Here is an 18,651-nt window from a genome sequence, read left to right as displayed (position 1 = left end):
GTTTTCTGCAGTCTCTGCCTTGCTCATGAGCTCTCAGGCGGAGCAGCCTCCTCACCAGTTATCTTTGCACAGGGCTGGCGCTTATAGGTCTCTACCTTTAGGTGAGAAGACACCGCGGTTAAACATGTGGGCATTTGTACTCTGATAAAGGGCACAGATTGCACCCTCCAGATGACATTAGAATAGCAGAGCCCAGCCTCTTCCAGCCCTGGGCACTGCTGACCTCAAAAGCGAGAGAAAGTAGCTGTTCCTCATCCTTCCCAAACTCGTTCCCTGCAAAAACGTCATCTGTTAAAGAGACAGACGACAGGTGCACAGCTGCATCTCACCTGCTACTGCAGGTGTGGAAGGCGTGCTTCATAATGTCCTCTCCAGGCCACAGGGAGATGTGCAGGTGCCTCTTGCTCACTTCCTCCCTCCCTTTACAGGACCAGATCCACCATCCTGCTCCACACACATGTGAATCAAGGAAAAGGTATCAGCAATGGTCTTTTTCTTTTTTCTTTTTTTTTAACTTCCACAAGTTTTTAGTAATATTTTTGTTTTTATATCAATGTGTGTGAATGTGTCCCCTGAATTTCATGTGCTGGAAACAACCCCCAAGTTGTTGTGAATGGTGTTTGGGGGTGGGATCTGTGGAAGGAGATTGGGTCAGAAGGGCAGAGCCCTCCTAAACAGATGGTTCTACATAGGCAACAGTGGATTGGAGGATTCATGAGTTATCAAAGTAGCAGCTGTTACAAAAGGGAGCTCTGCCTGACATATTTGCTGTCTCTCAGCAGGGGATGCCCTCCTGTGTGTCATGACACAGCAAGAAAGCCCCACCAGGGGGGAGCATGTGCCAGCACTGTGCCAAGGACTTCCCAGCCTCCAGAACTGTGATCCAAGTAGACTTCTATTCTACATAAATCATCCACCTATAAAATTACCAGGTATTTTGTTCTAGAAAAAGGAAACAGACTAAGATACAGCTATTTTTTTTCTTTTCACCTTGTCTTCTGAATTTTGAAAAGAGAGTACATTTTTTCCTTTGTATCTGCTTGCTGCTTATACAAATTCAGTGAGAAAGGGCTCAATGCAACTAAGAACACTTTGGAGATCCTCATTTTTCTAAAAATGGTTTGATGGTACTTTATAGTTTATATGTGTGCCTATTATCTCATGTGACACTACAGCTTCCAGTGGCATCACTTGGCTTACAGAACCATTGGCAAATCCTCTTTCTTTCTTTCTTCCTTTCTCCTGTCCCCATTTCTAGTCTCCTCATGTAAGATTATTTTAAAGGAGTGCCTGTGTATTTTAAATAAATAGAGTATTAGGATTAGTTTCTAGGGTTGGAGGGTGGTTCAGTGGTACTTGTGTAACATGAAGGAGGCCCTGTGCTCAATCGCTAGCAACATATCCATACATACAAACACACACACACGGCTTAAACTGAGAGCAGCTCCTATATCTCCTTCATTTTGAAAAGCACTTATCTACCAAGAAGAGATGACAAGGATATCCTCCGATATGAACACATCTCTTTCATGGGGTAAGTGTAGACAGATTTTGTAACTTTTATTGAGTTCAGTGGGCATTTATTGATCCAATCACTACTATTTGGAAGTTATATAAAAGTTGATGCCAGTTTCAATTATTGCAGGAAGCTTTTTTTTTCCTCTTCTTTTCTTCTCCTGATCAGCATCCTCTGAAAATAATTAGATTTCTTGATGTTTTCCAGACCTACAATTTTTTTTTAAAAAGGGGCAAATGAAAGGCAGAGAGTTATCTAAAGCCACCCATGGGGAAAAAGACAAATCAGAGACTTGAACTCAATTCTCCTGGCACTGAATATTTGCTTTCCTGACATTTAAAAGTCATGTTTAATTTTTTATGAGGCAATTGGAAATTTGAACACCAACTGGATTGAATATAGTGAAATTATTGTTAATTAGTTTATGTATGTTAATTTGTGAGTACATCTTTTTGAGAAGAACTTATATTTTAAAGTTAGACACTTAAATATGAATGAAATGATAAGCTGTGGATGAAATGATAGGATGTGTGGGATTTGCTTCCCTAATATAGGGGATAGAGACTTGGTGGGTACAAAGAAACAAGAAGGGTCACCAGTTGATAATAATTGAAGGTAGGTGGGAGGAAACATAGAAGCAGAGCATGTGATTTTTCCTATTTTTATATATCCTTGCCATTTTCCATAATAAAAGCTTAAATATTAAGTGCTGCAACACCCAGCACTTTATTTTCATTACAAAATATTTAAGCTTTTAAAGAGAATTTAAACTGGGGATATAGCTCAGAGGCATAGTGCCTGCCTGGCAAGTGTAAGGTCCTGAGTTCAAGTCCCAGTACAAAAAAAAAAAAAAAAAAAAAAAAAATGGAGAATTTAAAAAACATTAAAAATGATACAGAATTTCAAAGCAAGATGATAGGAAATCAATAATGGTTGTTATATTGCATATTGTTATCTTCAAAGTAGTTGTTCAGATTACCAGATATAGGCATGCAAAATTGATCAAAAAAAATTAAGCATTAACTGTTCCTATTTAAGCTTTTACTATGTTTACTCTTGTGCTTTCCCAAATGACAGAGAGTATCAGATTCCAGTTTGGGGGTTTGTATCTCACAGTTTGCTCAGGGAATCAACACATCAAATCTCAGAAGAGGTTGCAGAACAGACATGAGGGCTGAAAGGCCAGAAAAATATTCAGCCACAAATAGGTCCCTGCTGAGGGAAGCCAAGAGTCCCCTGGAAATGCAGGGAGCATGTCACTGGGTTGCCAAATATAAGCCCAGATTTGGACAGACATCCCCTCTGCAAAAAGCTCAGCTGTGCTCTCATCTTCAGGGGAGTCGGCACCCGAGGACCCTCAAAATAGCAGCAACAATGCTTTGTGGGAGAGTGAAAGGGTAACAAAAGCCACTGCTAGTGCCTTCCTCACTCAGCCCGCTGTCCTCCCCTCCTTGTGTCTTGTCAGAGCAAAGCCTTCTTGGGCACCATTATTGGGTGGGGATCAAAATTTTAAAAGCCCTTGCAGAAATTCTCTTTCTGGGAATTTTACTGCAGCTATATTCATTTACAGATTATTTGTACAAAGATATTTATTGCAGAACTTTCTTTTTTTTTTTTTTTTGGCTATAGCAAAAATCATAAACAATTTGACCATCCTTGGAAATGACAAAAATCAATATGGCCCTGTAGTAGAACATCAGACAATCATTAAAACAGTCAAGATCAATCCCTGTGTTGGTGTAGCAAGATGTGCAAGATAAAATATAAAGGGGGGAACACGAGACATGTAGTTTGATCCTATAGGAGACAAGCAGTTTCTGGCAGGTGTGTGGCTTTGTCTAGATGTAGTTGAGGCTCCCCCTGTGCTGGGTGAAGGGGACTGACTGAACTGATATTCAATCCCAAGTCTATCCAGTTGCTAAGCCTGTGTTTGGCATGCTGTGTTTTGAATATGTCCTACAAATTTCATGTATTAGAAACTTCATCACTAAATGTATATGTTAATGGTGTTTGGAGGTGGGACCCTTCATGGCCTGTATGTTCATATATTTGATCTGCAATTCTGATGGCATAGACTTGGGGACTGGGCCATTTTCTGCCATACCCAGCACTTCCTTGGACTGTATGTCCCCGAGCTCTCTTGAAAAGAGCTCCTGAGCTAAGTGGTCAAACAGAACAAGCCAAATCCATGCTCCTGGGGAGCCCTGGCCCCTAGCGTCAGGCTTGGACTCTGCTTTTGATATTCTCCAACTGCTGCTAAGAAGCAATGTCTTGGTATTTTTTCCTTAGAAATTTCTTTTTGGGAGAGATGGAGAAAGCCAGCTCTGGGACATTTCTACTTTCAGTCACTGACCTGCAAGAATTTAGTATGTAATCCCAACGATGACATGCTTGTGTGTCTTTGTTCTTCATTTCTGGGGCACAGAGGTAAGCTTGTGCATTATGAAAGAGCAAAGCAAAGCATGGAAGAGCATTGCTTTAAAATCATCTTACCTTACAGTGTGGGAGAACTGCACAAAACATATCTCAAGTCAGAAGAATCCTGTGTGTTTAACTTCTGGAAATCAATGTTGGGTCTCTGTGGCTGACCTATATACTTCCATCATATTTGGTGTGCTGGTTTCTAAAGCAGCTCAGGTACAGGGGTAAGATAGGAGCAACTTAGATTCCCACAGCGTTCTGGTAAAGACAGAGGGAGAAAATCTTTCCTATATAGGCTGAAAGCAAATTCAGAAAGCAAGTGGAGCCAGGGGATTGCTATGGAGAGTTTTGGGGTGTTCAACCACTGTGCTCTTGAATTGCCCATAACTACCTGGAGGGGAAACTTACACAGCAGGACCCCACACTAGAGGAGAAGCCAGCCTTGGTGAGAACTGACTCCACAAGACTTCAAGTCTTTACAGGGAGACTCTTAACAGGGAACCTTAACCCTGAGAGGAAAGCAAGAAACAGCACTGACTTCTAAAGTTCTATGCTGAGTGGCCAGCTGGTTGGAGGGAAATTTGTGGCTGAGAAAATTCCCCTCTTCTTTACCCATCTTTCCTCTTACTTGTGCAAGCAATCAGACTATGGGTGGAATCTGTGAAAACTGTTGCCTTCAGCAACCCAAATTCTTTAACTTGTACTCTAAGTTATGATTTCCATAGCTTCGCTCCTCCCTCTGGGTAGTCTCTTCAAAGTGTGACAGATATGTCGAGCATCATATTTAATAGAGATCTGACTAGTAGATTGTAGCCTAATGATTGCTTCCTGAGCTCTGCATGTCATCCTTCTATAAATACATCCCAGTATCAATTTGGCTTTTGAGCAATAGCACTCTCTGGCCGTATCCTTTGCCTGTGGTGAACGGTGACCTCACTGGTATTTTTGTGTCCCACCTGTGCCTAATCGGTCTTCATCTACCTTGTCTTCCCATGGCTAGCCTCCCTGTGTCTAAATTTACCACCTTATATATTCCCACTCTTAGAAAATGTGGCATGATATTAGCAGAAGCCAGAATTATTCAAACTCCATTCTGTTTCACTATTGTCTTGGAAGAGAAAGCACTTTCACATTGGAAAGGGCAGAAATAAAAGCTGACAGAGGAAATACAACTCAGGAGCCAAGGAAGCATTGCCCGTTACAATGAAGGGAGCCCAGAATTGCAAATCCCTGCCCTCAGGGGCCTGCTCTACTCTCCTGAGTGTGCGACCTTAGCTAAGTCATCACTTCGAGCTTCCATATCTTTACCTACTCTCTCTCCTAGCCAGAAAAGAATCAGCCTTGAAAAGTAGAGATCAAAAATGCCAGCTCAGATTGGCCTCTCCCTCCCTCACCTGCCTTACAAAGGAGCCAATGAGCAAGGGGGTAGTAATGGCAGATGAGGCAAGGACAGATTTTTTTTCTTTTCTTTTTTTTTTTTTTTTGGTTTTTCTCCGGTATCGGGAACCAAACTCACGACCTTGCACTTGCCAGGCAGGCGCTTTGCCGCTGAGCTAAATCCCCAGCCCTAGGACAGATTTTTTTGATCTCTAGTTTTCAAGGCTGATTCTCTTCCAGCTAGGTCTTATGGTGGGGGGGGGGATGTAGCTAAAAGGAGGCAGTGTGACTGCTTTATCTCTAAACTACCTCTTTAAGACTCAAACTTTGATATTCTGCCCCTGAGATGGGTTTCCATAATGGCCACTCTTTGGAAAGAACTTTGGAGCTCTAGAGTCAGGTGGGAAAAGACAAAGCCTGGCTTGGTTCTCTAAAAATTGGGATGTTTATCACTTTATTCCAGTTCAGAAACAAGAACATGGCTGTCTCCCATCAATTCCAAGGCTTACATTCTGAATGAGGAGTACAGGAGTAGAGGAAAACTCTTTCTGCCATGAGGATATTTTCCAGTCATCTTGTGTTTTGGCACTTTCTCCTCGGGAACAACCTGAAGAATTATCAGAGAAGGAGTGAGGCAGTGCTGGGGCCTTCACTCCTAACTCTGGCATTTTGATTTAGAAGATGTTCTTCTAAGTCCTTGGCACTTTGGGAGAATTAGCTTGGACTCTTGATGCTGGAGCTATCATTCAAGGCCTTCATATGTTCCCCAGCAAAAGATCAGACTAGCAAGAGGTATTGACTCTCCAGGTCAATTAGAGAAAAAAATTTTAAACATCTTCACATGAAGATAAGCAGCTTCTCCTCAGTCAGAGCTTTACTAGAGAAATAGATATAACACAAGATGTACAAATGTATAAGAAATAACAAGATTGGCTTATGATGGTCAGCCAAAGAGTTGTATGAGGAAGCTGCAGAGTTTGTCTGCACACCGAAGACCGAAGGAATCAGTCCAGGGTCTGGAGTTCACTGCAGAGTTCCGTGCAAGTCTGTACCAGGAGGCCAATGAGTCTGCAAAGGAAGGCTGAAGGATCCAAGGTGGAAGCCGAAGAGTCTGCACTAGGAAGCCAGGAGACAAAGTCCAAGCTGAAGGTGAAGACTGGAGCTCCTCCAAAAGGAATGGAAGTTCCTCTGTCCTTCTTCATTTCCCTTTTATATCATCTAGGTGATGATCCACCCTAGGGAGAGTCCCCTACACCCTAGGGTATAGAATTGCTGAGCAAATTGCTGAGCCAAGTTTAAACTAAACTTCTCAAGGTAACATAATCAATCAACCACTACAGTTGAAGATGTTCAATGTGACAAAAGCCTGTTAAATCATCTAATCCTGAAGAACCAGGTAGCAAAAAAAATAAGAAGAAATAGTCACCAATCTCTGATTGGAGAACTTGTCTCTAAAGGAGAATCTATGAGCCTGCCATACCTTGTAAGGCCAGCCTCAAAGGTTTATGTTCAAGCCTCAATAACTTGATTCATTTAAACTTATACTATGATTTCAAAGTCACAGTCTTTGAGGAGTCATGAAAGAGTCAAATAAGATTGGAAGCCCGGCATGATGGCACACGCCTGTAGTCCCAGCACTCAGGAAGCTGAGGCAGGAGGATCGTTGGGAGTTCGAGACCAGCCTGGGCTACAAAGTGAGCTCAAGGCCAGCCTGAACTGCATAGCAAAACCCTGTCTCAAAAAGACAAAAAAAAAAGATTCGAGATGGCCACAGATGGTATCTCAAGAAAGGAAAGGCAGGTGAGACTCAATTCCAGGGCATGGTCTGAGTTCAATTTAGTCAATACAATACAACATTTTGGTTAATGATGGGACAAATACATGATGGTGGTCCTGGACAATTGTAAAGGAGCTAAAAGATTCCCTTTGCCTAGTATTTTTACTGTACCTTATCTCTATTTAGCTCTCAAATATTTGCCTTTGTGCTATCATTGTCTATGGTATTCAATTCAGGAGCACTGTACAGGTCTATAGCCTAGAAGCAATAGGCTACACCACACAGCCTCACCATGCAGGAGCTTATACCATTTAGGCTTGTGTAAGCACTCTGTGATGTTTCCAAAATTGCAAAATCACCCTCAAATACATCAGAACATATCCCCATTGGTAAGTGACACGTGACTGAGCTTCAGAAGCAGGAGCAGCAGATTGTGAACATTTGGAAAGGAACGCCATTGGTACCAGGACCAGCATGTGCATGCTAAGAAGCTGTGCCGCAAGCCTTGTTTCATTCATATGTTAATAGATGACTTGGCTGCCAAGCTTTAGGGGCTACTGTGGGAAAATATAGCTATATACTTTAGAAAATATTTTTAAGTGTCATTTATAGGATCTTTGTAGATAAAATGGTGAAACAAGGATACCTGGTAGTACTTTGGGACACCTTTTCAGCTTATGATTTGTACCCATAGGTTTTATGAGTGGGTTTGAGCCAATGTGGAGCAGGGTAGTTATCACTGAACTTTCATCGTAGCCCCAATCGGTTCCACAAAGAGTGGGATTAACCACAGAAAATATAAGCAGATATAGTCACTCGTGACCTGAAATGAGGAAGCTTTGCTAATGTACTCATGGACAGCATTGAATTTGAAGTGATTTTGATTGGACTTCAAGAAGACACAAAATCTTCATGAAATTTTGAGTTCCAGGTCAACTGCACACATGCAGAATGGAAGGAGATGCAACTGGGCAGAAATCCACACGAAATCCTCTTAATATTTTAGTTGTCCACAGACTTACTGGGATATATATTTAAAACAAAGCCAAAGTAGTTGTGATCTTTCTTCAACCGCAAGTGTCCAGGTACAAGGCATTTTCTCCTTATAGTTTGTGCTGGTCAAAGATCTGAAGAACTGTTTTCACTTTCTGCCTTTTACAATTTTATAAAGGTTGCTGAATTTGGATAAATAATGAGAAGAGAACCTGGGGTGGGGGTGTAAACTTGAACCAACATAATCAGCCTTCTACACCCACGGTTCTGCATATAGATTCAACCAACCACAGACTGAAATGTAATCACACCTGTGATAATTACACCTGTGCTGAAGCTAGGTGCGCCTATCAAGGGGCTAATAACCCAGAAGAGGAATCAGACAGGTAAACCATGTGGGGTGGGTGAAGCAAGGGCAACCAAGAGATGACCAGGGGCTGGTGGGACTGGAGGGGGTGAGCAATTCTGACTGTGGTGATGGGAGGCCCAGCAGAAATGAACCTCAAAAACCATAAGCATTTTAAAGTTGGAAGAAATCATTTTTTCTAATGTACATAGAGCCTAGGCATGGGGCGGGGCTTCTTCTCAAAGACTCATTGGTTCCAAAATGTTCTGGTGTGGTATAACTTTCTGTTTTATATTTGAGTAACAGCTCCCATTCTACAAGGTCACATAGCTAGTTGCAAGTCTCAAGTTAGAATTCTATGGCCATGTAATTCCTATTGAGTTTCATTCAATTGTTTTTTTTTCCCTGTGGGCCAATTTTTCCTCAATTGCTAAACCTTATTTTGCATGCTTTTTCTGCTAGAATTCAGCTGGCTCGCCAAATTTAGTATTGCCTGACAATTTGACAGGCACATACTCAATTCCTTTGTCCAGATCACAAAGTCTATGACTAGAATAGATCCACCCTCAACCCAGAGCAGGTGGCTTACCACCAGGCTACTCTCCAAGGATTCCTGCCAAGGACAGGATAGATGTGGAAAGACCCCTGGCTTGTGAGCAAACAAAGGAATAAGCCCCAATGGAAATCCCATGACTGAGAAAAGGTAACCTTGGAAATAAAGTAAATAAATGAATTGATCCCAGTGAGATAAGTATATATGCTTTTGATTCATGTTAAAAATAAAGGAAGAAGAAAGAGTGAATGATAATCATAGAATTTATCTCTGAAGCATCTACATTCTGCTACTTAAGAGGCAGCTGTTTTGTTAACAAGAGCTTCATAATCAGAATTTGCATTTAGAAGGTTCATTTTCATAGGGTCTATCTATCTATGCTAATGTGATGCTGCCCTTGACTGTGGGTTGGTCTCCCGTGCCATGGCTCTTCTATGGTATTTTATCTGTTCGGGCTCCATCAGGAGTTCTGTAGTCAACAGAGTCAGAACCTCCTAGAATCCAAAGGATTTGCTCTATATCCTATAGCCCCATCTTTGTCTGTATCACTGCTTTTCTAGTGATAAATTTGAGATTGTTGTAGTTTGGGGTTTTTGCAAGGGGAACAATATAATACAAGACACATAGTTTATAAGATTATTTATGATAGTCACCCAGAGAATCATATACAAAGAGAGTGCAGGAAATCTGTCCACATACTAAGACCAAGGAAACTAGCTGAGGGCCTGGATCCCATGGAAATGTCCTGCATAAATTCAGCTAAAGACCTAGAGCCCATAACAATGCCTCCCATGAGTCCAGCTGGAGGCCTACAGCCCATGACAGTGTCTCATGCAGGTCTGTTTCATGGATCCGCACTGGGAAGGCCCAAAGGTCAGTGGTGGAATCTAGGAAGTCTGAGCCAGCAGGATGAAAGATCTGTGCTAGGAGGCTGAAGAATCTACACTGGAGCCAGGCAGTGATGTGCAAAATAAGAACCAGAGCTCCCCTGAAAAGTACCACAGCCATCCTCAGCGACATTGAGGTCCCAGCTCCTCTGATGATCAGGGCAGCCGAGTTTCCTTCAGGAAAGCCAATGTGACAAGCTTCTCCAGGAGACTGAGCAATGTACCATCTTCCCCTCCGGAGCCAGGAAGCGATGCTCAGAGTGAGGACCAGAGCTCCCCCAAAGTGAACTGAAGCTGTTCTTAGCGACAACAAGGTCCAGAGCTCCTTGGATGATGAAAACAATGGAGTTTATCAGGATAGCCAGCATGACAAGCTCCTCCAAGAGAACCAACGGCTCCTTACAGCTTCTAACAGCACCCAACAGCATCTCTCAGCACCTAACAGCCTCTCTCAGCCTCAACAGCCTCAACTTCTTCTCCAGTTCTGCCTTGTATGCTGCTGGCAACAATCCCCAGGTGGGCCTCCCACATCAAGCACCACGCTGGTTCAGTTCATCTTGGTGTTACAAGTTGACCACCAGTTGTCATCCGCCACAGAGACCATATTCTTTGTGTTTAATTCTATGTGTCAACTTGACCAGGCCACAAGACCCAGATATTTAGTAAAACACCAGCTTGGACATTGTTGGGAAGGCATTTTTTAAAGGTAAGACCAGCAGGTAATTCAGTAGACTTTCAGTCCAGCAGAATACCATCCATTAATGTGGGTGGGCCTCATTCAATCAGAGGACTGGAAGGAAGTAAGGAATTCTGCCTAGTCTGCCTTTGAACTTAAGCTACAACATCAAACCTTCCCTGGGTATCTAGCCTGCCAGGCTACCCTGCAGATTTTTTGTCTTACCGTAACTGCATGAACCAATTCCTTAGAAATTCTCCCTCCCCTCCCCTCTCTTCCCCTCTGATGTACATATACATCCTGTTGGTGCTATTTCTCTGGAGAACCTTGGCTAATGTACTTATTTCAGTGGAGAGTCAGTAGGTCAGCCTTCAGTCAGCTTTTCCTTTGACCTCAGAAATAACCTCACCTTCCACTGACAGAGGGAAACCAGGTTCCAGACATAAACTCTGTCCACTTCCCATTTCTGCAGTCAAGCAGTCACCTTGCTTGCATGTGTCCTCACCTCCTGCCTTCAAAGCTAAGCACAGTAAGGAAACTACCCTTGACCTGAACCCTTCCCATCTTCCCCCAAACTGTGACCTTGATCTGCCTATTATCACCTCTTTCTAGGACTTAGAGCTGTGCGTGCACCTCTTTCCCAACAGGTAAAGCATGTTCAAATGTATCCCGTGTTTTACAAAAGGAAGCAAAATGTCTCCTTGACTCTCTTATCTCTCCCTTGTTCTCTTTTTCCCTTTACAGCCAAGCTCCTCCATGCTTGTTGTTGTCATCACTGCTCATCCACTCTTCCACCGGCTATGTTCTGTCACTTCCTGGGCTGTACTATTACATTGTTGAGGGGTCGGGAATATAGCTCAGCGGTGCAGCGCCTGCCTGGCAAGTGTGAGGTCCTGAGTTCGATTCCTGGTACCAACAACAACAACAAAAAGAAACAAAACCCAAATACATTTGGGGCTGGGGATTTAACTCAGCAGTACAGCGCCTGCCTGGCAAGTGCAGCATTGTGAGTTTGATTCCTGGTACCAGGGAAAAAAAACAAAAAAACCCAAACATTGTTGATACCATGTCCTTGGTGGCCAGATTCAAGGAATGCATTTTGACCCTGGATTTCCTGGCCTTCCTGAGCCTCCTGAACTGACCGCTCCTTTCCTGGACCTGCGTAGACGCCATGATTCCATCACTCTTGGTTTTCTCAGTGTGCAGGATTCACAGCAATGGTGGCAGGGGGGACAGTTTTAGATGGTACAAGATCACAAGCAGAGTGTGAACACCGCATAAAATAGGATGCAGTGTTCTAGATCTGAGCGCTGCCAGCACCAAATTAGAATGCGAGCTATGTAGTATAAAAGTTGATTCTCTCTTCTCTTCCGATGTTTCTAACTTAAACAAAGAGAACAACCCAGTTTAGTAAGTGTAGCATTAGCACCTCTCCCGGGCTTGCTAATCTTCCTTTTCTGAAAGAGAAGGGCTAAAAATTAGAGTTTTCTTCTGAACCATCCAGAATGCACAAACAGATTTTTGTTTCTATGTTTTTATTGGTAACTGTTTTTAGGATTTCTATTTATGGCAAGTGATACTACTTTTTCATTTCTTGTTGTGATAATGTGCTTCTTTTCAAAATACACTAACAAAAGTAGAACAAAGTGATCTGAGCTAAGGAAAACTTATAGATAGGACAATCGTGGAACAGGGGACACAAGCCTGAGACCTACAAATGGCTTTTCACATTGGTGTTCCCACAGCTCTGATCTGGCCCCCATCTTCTCTCACACTGTACATGTTTTGTGTAATTTCTTAGCTAATCCTGCAGGTTTAATCATCTGGGGTTTTATATTGACTCCCAAGTCTTCCACTCTGGCTCTCTTGTGAACTATGAGGCAGACTTGCCCCTCTACGGGTATCACCCTTGGAATTTCTCTTTCCTTCACTGCTACCCACTACCTGCGGTAACTGAACCCTCCTATACCTCCAAGGGAATCTCCTCCTTTCTCTCCTATCGACAGATCAGGATCCTACTCTCTGGTAGGGTCTAGCTGGCCTCTGCGCTGCCTCCAAATCACACCCATCCAGTACACCCTGCACTAGGCTTCCAGGGTGCAGGTGGGCGGCACCTTTCCTCTCCTTAGCTTCGGGCTGCTCTTTAAACACATATGCAAAAACAAGTGGACCCCACGAACAGTGCATCTGACTTAGTTACTTTCTCATTGCTGAGACACAATATACAACACCCACAAGTTAAAGGAGGAAAAGTTTATTTCAGCTCACAGTTCATAGAGGTTTCAGTCCACAGTTGGCCAGACTCAAGGCAGGGTGGCATGGCAGGGAAGAAGCAACAAGCCTTACTTCTTTCCCTTTTTATTCCATCCAGGCTACAAGCCTATTGGTTGGTGCCACCCATACTCAGGGTGGGTCTTCCCTCTTCAGTAAGTCCATCAGTCACACCCAGAACTATGCTAACCAATCAGTAGACCAATCCAGTATCACACATCCATGAGCCAGTATCACACCCATGAGCCAGTAATTCCTAAAGCCCCACACATGAGCACATGAGGCTTTGGGGGACATCTAGATATAAGCCATAGCAGCATTTTAATTTGTGATCCACAGAACAGCCATGGAGAGGTCTTGAACCCATTAAAATTGGTTGCAAACCTTCATGTGTGTGTCCCAGAAATGCATTTTTTCTGGGCTAAAGTTATGACTGTCATCAGAACCTCAGAGAAATTTGAAGCATAGCCATCAGGAAGATTAAAAAGTAGATTGAGTAAGACATGGACGGCACTTGGCATTCTTCACGCCCCCCCCCCCGTTTCAGCCAGGCTGTGCCCAGGCAACCTCCCTTTCATATTCACTCCTCACCTGTCAAGCACCTACCTTTGGAGTCACTGGCTTTTACAAAGGCGAATTGCTTAAGGAAGAACTTTTCAGGACACCTGTCTTATGTGTAAAGAAAATGAGGGTGGATGTGTGTGCCTGTGTGGGGAAAATGTAGAATTAGAATGCAACTCTCAAATCTTTCAGACTCCATTTAGGGTACTCATGGTTTTGTGGGGAAGGGGCACATGTACCTCAAAATTACAAAGAAACGTGTATGCATAGTGTTTGTGTGTGTGTGCGATCAGCATTATAACAAAAATAACTACCACTTATCTAGCTTACTATTGCCGGGTGCCGTGCCAAACCAAACTGTGATGCAAGTGTGAAGTTATTGTCTTCATTTCCCAGATGAAAATACCAAGGTTTGGAGCAATCAAGTAATTTACCTGTAATAGAAAAGCTTTAAGATATGGAGCTGGAATTCAAGTGCAGATCGTTTGATCAAACCTTGTATTATGCTATGCCAACAAAAATATGATCAATTTTTCTGAGTTTATTATATCTACCACATAAACTGCAAAAAAGTCACAGTTCAGTTCTATGATGTGAGAACTGCAGATATTTTATGAAGTTACAAAATAAAAACCTACTACTATATTCAAAGTTCTGTGACCAATCTTCCTTCCAAACCTTGCAGCAAGATGTGTTTGTGGGTTTTAGAAGTAGGAGGTGGGGAGGTTAAGCTGCATACTCAGTTATGGATATGGTGACCACACAGAGACACAACATAAATCATGAGCTTTCATGCAAAAGACAAAAGTTGTTGAGAAGGCCTCCTTAGCCTTAATGAGAAAGCATATTGAGGCCATTCCTGTAATCCCAGCTACTTGGGAGGCTGATGTAGAAGGACCTCAAGGTCAAGCCTAGTTTGATTCATTTAGCAGGACCTTGTCTCAAACTCAAAGCTAAAAAGGGCTACAGATGTAGTTTGGTAGTAGAGTGCTTGCCTATCATGAATGAGAGCTCCGGATGACTGATCCCCAGTACTGAAAAAAAAAATACTGGGAATGTTGGGGAGGGGAAATCTGCCATGCAAAGCCTGCTGGGGTCTCCAGGGAGCTGTACAGACCCATAGATCCTCTTTGTCTCATGTCCCTCAAATATCCTATTGGTGTCACAGTGACCTCTGACATTCAGGGAAGATGCTGGGGTTGGTGTCCACAGAACAGAGCCAATTTCAACACTTGAAGGTTCTCACTAGTTATGGAGAGAAACCCCCAAGCATCACAAAACCGAGGACAGAATTAGTCTCAGGGATCTCTGCAGCCAAGGTTAGGATAGCTTGGACAGGCACCAGGAAGACATGCAAGAATGGTAATCATCACTGTCATTTACTGTCATTTACATTTATGTGCCAAGTACTGCTGCAAAGAATTTATGTTTAACCTCACAAGTATGCAAGTAACTAAATTCATTTCTTTTTCTTTCTAGACACACAGACTCCAGCCTGCTTTGCCGTTAGAGAAGCCCTGTGAGTAGGTTCTGTGTATTGCAAAACGTGCATTACCTTTAGGTCTGGCCCGTAATCCCTACTCTCATCTCCCATCCCACCAAGTGATCTTTCCCTACCTAGCAGCTAGCAGAATCACAGAAGGGAAGGAGCATTGGTATGGTTTGTGTCTGGATGTGCCCCCAAAATCCTCATGTGGTCATGGGGCGGGCTTCTACAGTTTATGATTGATTCATGATTCAGTATTGGGATTATGGGTGTGAGAGCTAACGCACCTGGGGTGGGTAGTTTGCATACAATATAAGGGAGGGAAAAAGGCTGCTTGCTGCCACTCCTCCCTTTTTGTTCTTGTTACTTTTTTGTTTTCCACTGGCATGAACTATTGCCCTCTGACATGTGCCACTCTGCCTTGGAGCCAGCCAAGTACAGATTGAAACCTCCACAAACTGTGAGCTAAATAAACCTTTCCTTCCTTAATTCTGGGCATCGGCTATTTTGTCTCAGCAATGAGAGAAAAGTAACTAAGACAAGCATGGGTCCCTAATTTTCATGTGGAGAGCTGCCCATTGAAAACCCAGTTGGACCATTATCTGTGTGAAGTAAACCTTTAATATATTAAGCCATGAAGACTCAAGGGCTTATCTGTCACAGCAGCTAGAGATTCCGACCTAATTGCACAACCCCACAAGTGGTACCATTACCATCATCATTTGCAAATGAGGCTCTTCAAACAGATCACTAGCTTTCCAACACTACACTTACCAAGTGCTGGAGTCAAGATACAAATGCAAGCCATCTAGCCCCAGAGCCCATGCCAGTAGCCACTAGATCTTTCCCATAAGGAGTTGGGGGAGTAATAAGCTAATGCCGGCACCATGCTGATGTGTGATGGGTATGCGGTCAGTGCTAAGAAAGGGCAACTTAATGTCATGGCTCTATGATTATTAGGAGCATCCTGTAGTCCTTCCGATCCCATCTCCATGTACTTCCACTACCACCACCACTGTGGGCCTGACTGTCACCTACTATATGTTCCTTACCATCTACAGGAAATATACCTGCTACCTCTGTTCAATAACATGTGTGTTTTGAGGATCCACATGTAAGCTGGGGCAGTGTCCGTGTGACCAGAAGAATGGGTCTACCTTGACTGCAGTACAGTTATGGATCTGTCCTGGTCCAGGTTTTTGTCACCAGCTTGAAAGAACTTCTTCCTAGGTTTGTGAATCAAATGGGAGGATAAATCCGAGTTGGGGGAACAGGTACTGTGAGAGTGAAGACTAAACCAGAATCCAAATGCTCACAACAAGCTGGAATGATGGGTGAGAGCCCGGAAGAAATTGAACAGTGAAAAACAAATGGCAGAATCTTGGAAGAATGGGTTCTCACAGGTCATCGACTGGGAACTCTGATTCAGTCCTTGAACGAGAAGGATTTCCTCTCTCCTGATTTTTACTATTCGAGTCACATCTGTTTCTGATTATCTCTGAGTGCGTGAAGAAATTACCTTATCTGCTTAAAAATCTTGTTAAATTCCAATTAAATGGACTGGGATGGCTTAGATTTTTAAACCCCGAGCTCTTAGAACAGCTGCTTGGGAAGCAGACTTGTATCTAATCCCAAGTGTGTGATCTTTGCTTTGGAAAGTGTTTAGTGAATAAACCTCGGTGTTTGTTATTGATTGGTGCAAAGCGTTTAGTGGGGAAACGGCTGTAGATCTGTGGCTTAACTGGTCCTTTTCTTTGTTTCTGTCACCTGCAGAAGAGCAGCCACAGAACTGACATCAATGTATTCTTCTAATAAACTCAAAAGCCAATATATTAGTTTCCCATAGGAGAGAAGTGTTAGTAGGTTTGACATCTAGTAAAGCTGCTAAAGCCAAAGAGCCCTCAAAATGCTATGTCTTCACATTTAAAATTTCAAGGAACTGGGCATCTTGGCCCACATATGTAATCCCAGCACTCTGGGAGGCTGAGGCAGAAGAATCACGGGTTTGAGCCCAGCCTGGGCAACTTAGTGATGTGTGAGACCCTATCTCAAAATAAAGAAAATAGGACACTGGGGATGTAGCTCAGTGCAAAGGCCCCAAGTTCAATTCATTCCAACGATCAGAAAATAAGAATTAAAACTTCATGGTAAGCTTGTTCGGAGTCTAAGGAAGAACAGGGTAGGTGGAACAACAATGGTGTGGTCACTAAATAAGACAGCCTTTGTTACTTTATGAAGGATATCAGTCACTTGGAGGGCTTGTTAAAAGCCCTATTCCTGAGTCCTGCCCCAGGACTATTAGACTGGAATCTTGGAGGACAAGGACAAGGAACCTGAATACTAACAAGGTCCTAAGATTGTTCTTATCACTTACAAACCTTTGGAGTAGAAAGAAACTGTACAATGGCTTGCAGTGGTCAGATTTGCTGTAAAACCCCATTGATGTGTGTGCATCAGATCTTCCTTCCCATGGTGTGAAACAGCTGTAAATTGTGTGATTTTTAACTGGCAGCCGTGTGGGAAGTTTAGCAGCAAGGAGACTTGGTGGTAAAACACTTTTCCAAGCTACTCCAAAGAAAGAAGCCTTCATTTTGAAGTGGCCTTAAGGATAACCTTTGTACTAAGGGTCCGGTATGCTCCCTAACAGCCCTAGGGCCGGTGACAAGTCTCAGGTGTGGCCCAGAAAGAAGAGAACCAAGGGAGAGGAAATGGAAAGAGGAAAGAGAAAAAGGGAGATCACGTGCAACTTGATGGAATCCTAAGCCCTAGAGGCCCCCCATCCCCCAAGACACCACCTGCCCAGTTCCACCTGTACCGGGATCAACCCCCAGGCAGCTCTTGTATTGTCCCAAGCCTGAACTTCTGCACATGCGCTGTTGGCTGATAGCCCCCAGCTGCGAAATGTTGCCAAGTAGAGGGCAGAGGCCAGACCTCGGGGTTGAAAACCGAGAGGCCAATTTGATCCTTTTGGGCTGATTCCTGGCCACTGTTGCTCCGGCCCGATCCGCGCCCTCTCTTGAGTCCTCTATTTCCAGCCTGCACAGCCCCCACCTCGCCCTCGGCGTGGTCGCGCTGGAAGCTCCCGTGGAGCAGGAGGTCCAGGGGGCGGCCCGAGTTCCTGGCCGAGAGCTGCCCGGTGAGCCCAGGTGCGGCCAGGTACAGCACCGGGACGGTTTAGGCGCTAGGAGCTCGGAGGGGGGGGGCGGCAGCAGCTTGAGTTTTGGGGGTGGGGCGAGTGTGTCCTTCCAAACCGAGCGAGCGGTTTTGAGCACTTAACATGCAGAACACGTAGAGGTTGTTTTGCCGTTTTTTCTGCAGCGGCAGCTTCCCCGCCCTCTGCCCCTGTTCCCTCCTTCCGTTCTGCGCTGTCCCCGTCCCCGCTCCCCTTCTCCTCCCACGCCCCTCTTCCTTCCCTACACGTGAACCAGCGCCCCTCTGCTTCCCACCAAAGCGAGGGGACGGGAAGCGGCGCCCAAGGGCCCAAGGAGCACTGCGGCCACAGCTCCATCAGCTGCCACCAGCAGTAGAGCCCCCCCCCCCACCCCCTCAGCACCTGGCAGCAGAGTCTCCGCCTGGGCCCTCCCTCGCCCTTCCTCTGTTCACTTTAACCTCTCTTCCTTTCTCTTGCTTGTTATTATCAGAGTTTAGCCCGACTCCTGTCTTTTCCTGTTCCCTAACCCCAGCCGTCCCTGCATTTCTTTCCTTCTCTCTTTTTTGAACCTCTTTTCCTCAGCAACCTCCCTAGCTGTGGGTAGCAGGTTATCCCAGTGGCATCTGGCTTAGGGGG

At 44.1% G+C, this 18,651-nt stretch overlaps 1 long non-coding RNA gene across 1 annotated transcript in view; it reads right to left on the bottom strand.

Moving 5' to 3' along the window:
- Positions 1–1,546: 1,546 nt before the first annotated feature.
- LOC102015536 overlaps positions 1,547–18,651 on the bottom strand; it is a 28,099-nt gene continuing 10,994 nt past the window's right edge. The window contains exons 2-3 of the long non-coding RNA XR_264105.2: positions 4,010–4,195; positions 1,547–1,725 (exon numbers count right to left, since the gene is read on the bottom strand). This is a non-coding gene — a long non-coding RNA (uncharacterized LOC102015536). The remainder of the gene's footprint in view (positions 1,726–4,009; positions 4,196–18,651) is intronic.

The sequence above is a fragment of the Chinchilla lanigera genome, unplaced genomic scaffold (assembly GCF_000276665.1).
Source record: "Chinchilla lanigera isolate Chin_1 unplaced genomic scaffold, ChiLan1.0 scaffold00093, whole genome shotgun sequence".
Lineage (NCBI taxonomy): Eukaryota > Metazoa > Chordata > Mammalia > Rodentia > Chinchillidae > Chinchilla > Chinchilla lanigera.
The sequence above is the reverse complement of the archived record's forward strand: the minus strand, read 5'-3'. Positions and strand labels throughout refer to the sequence as shown.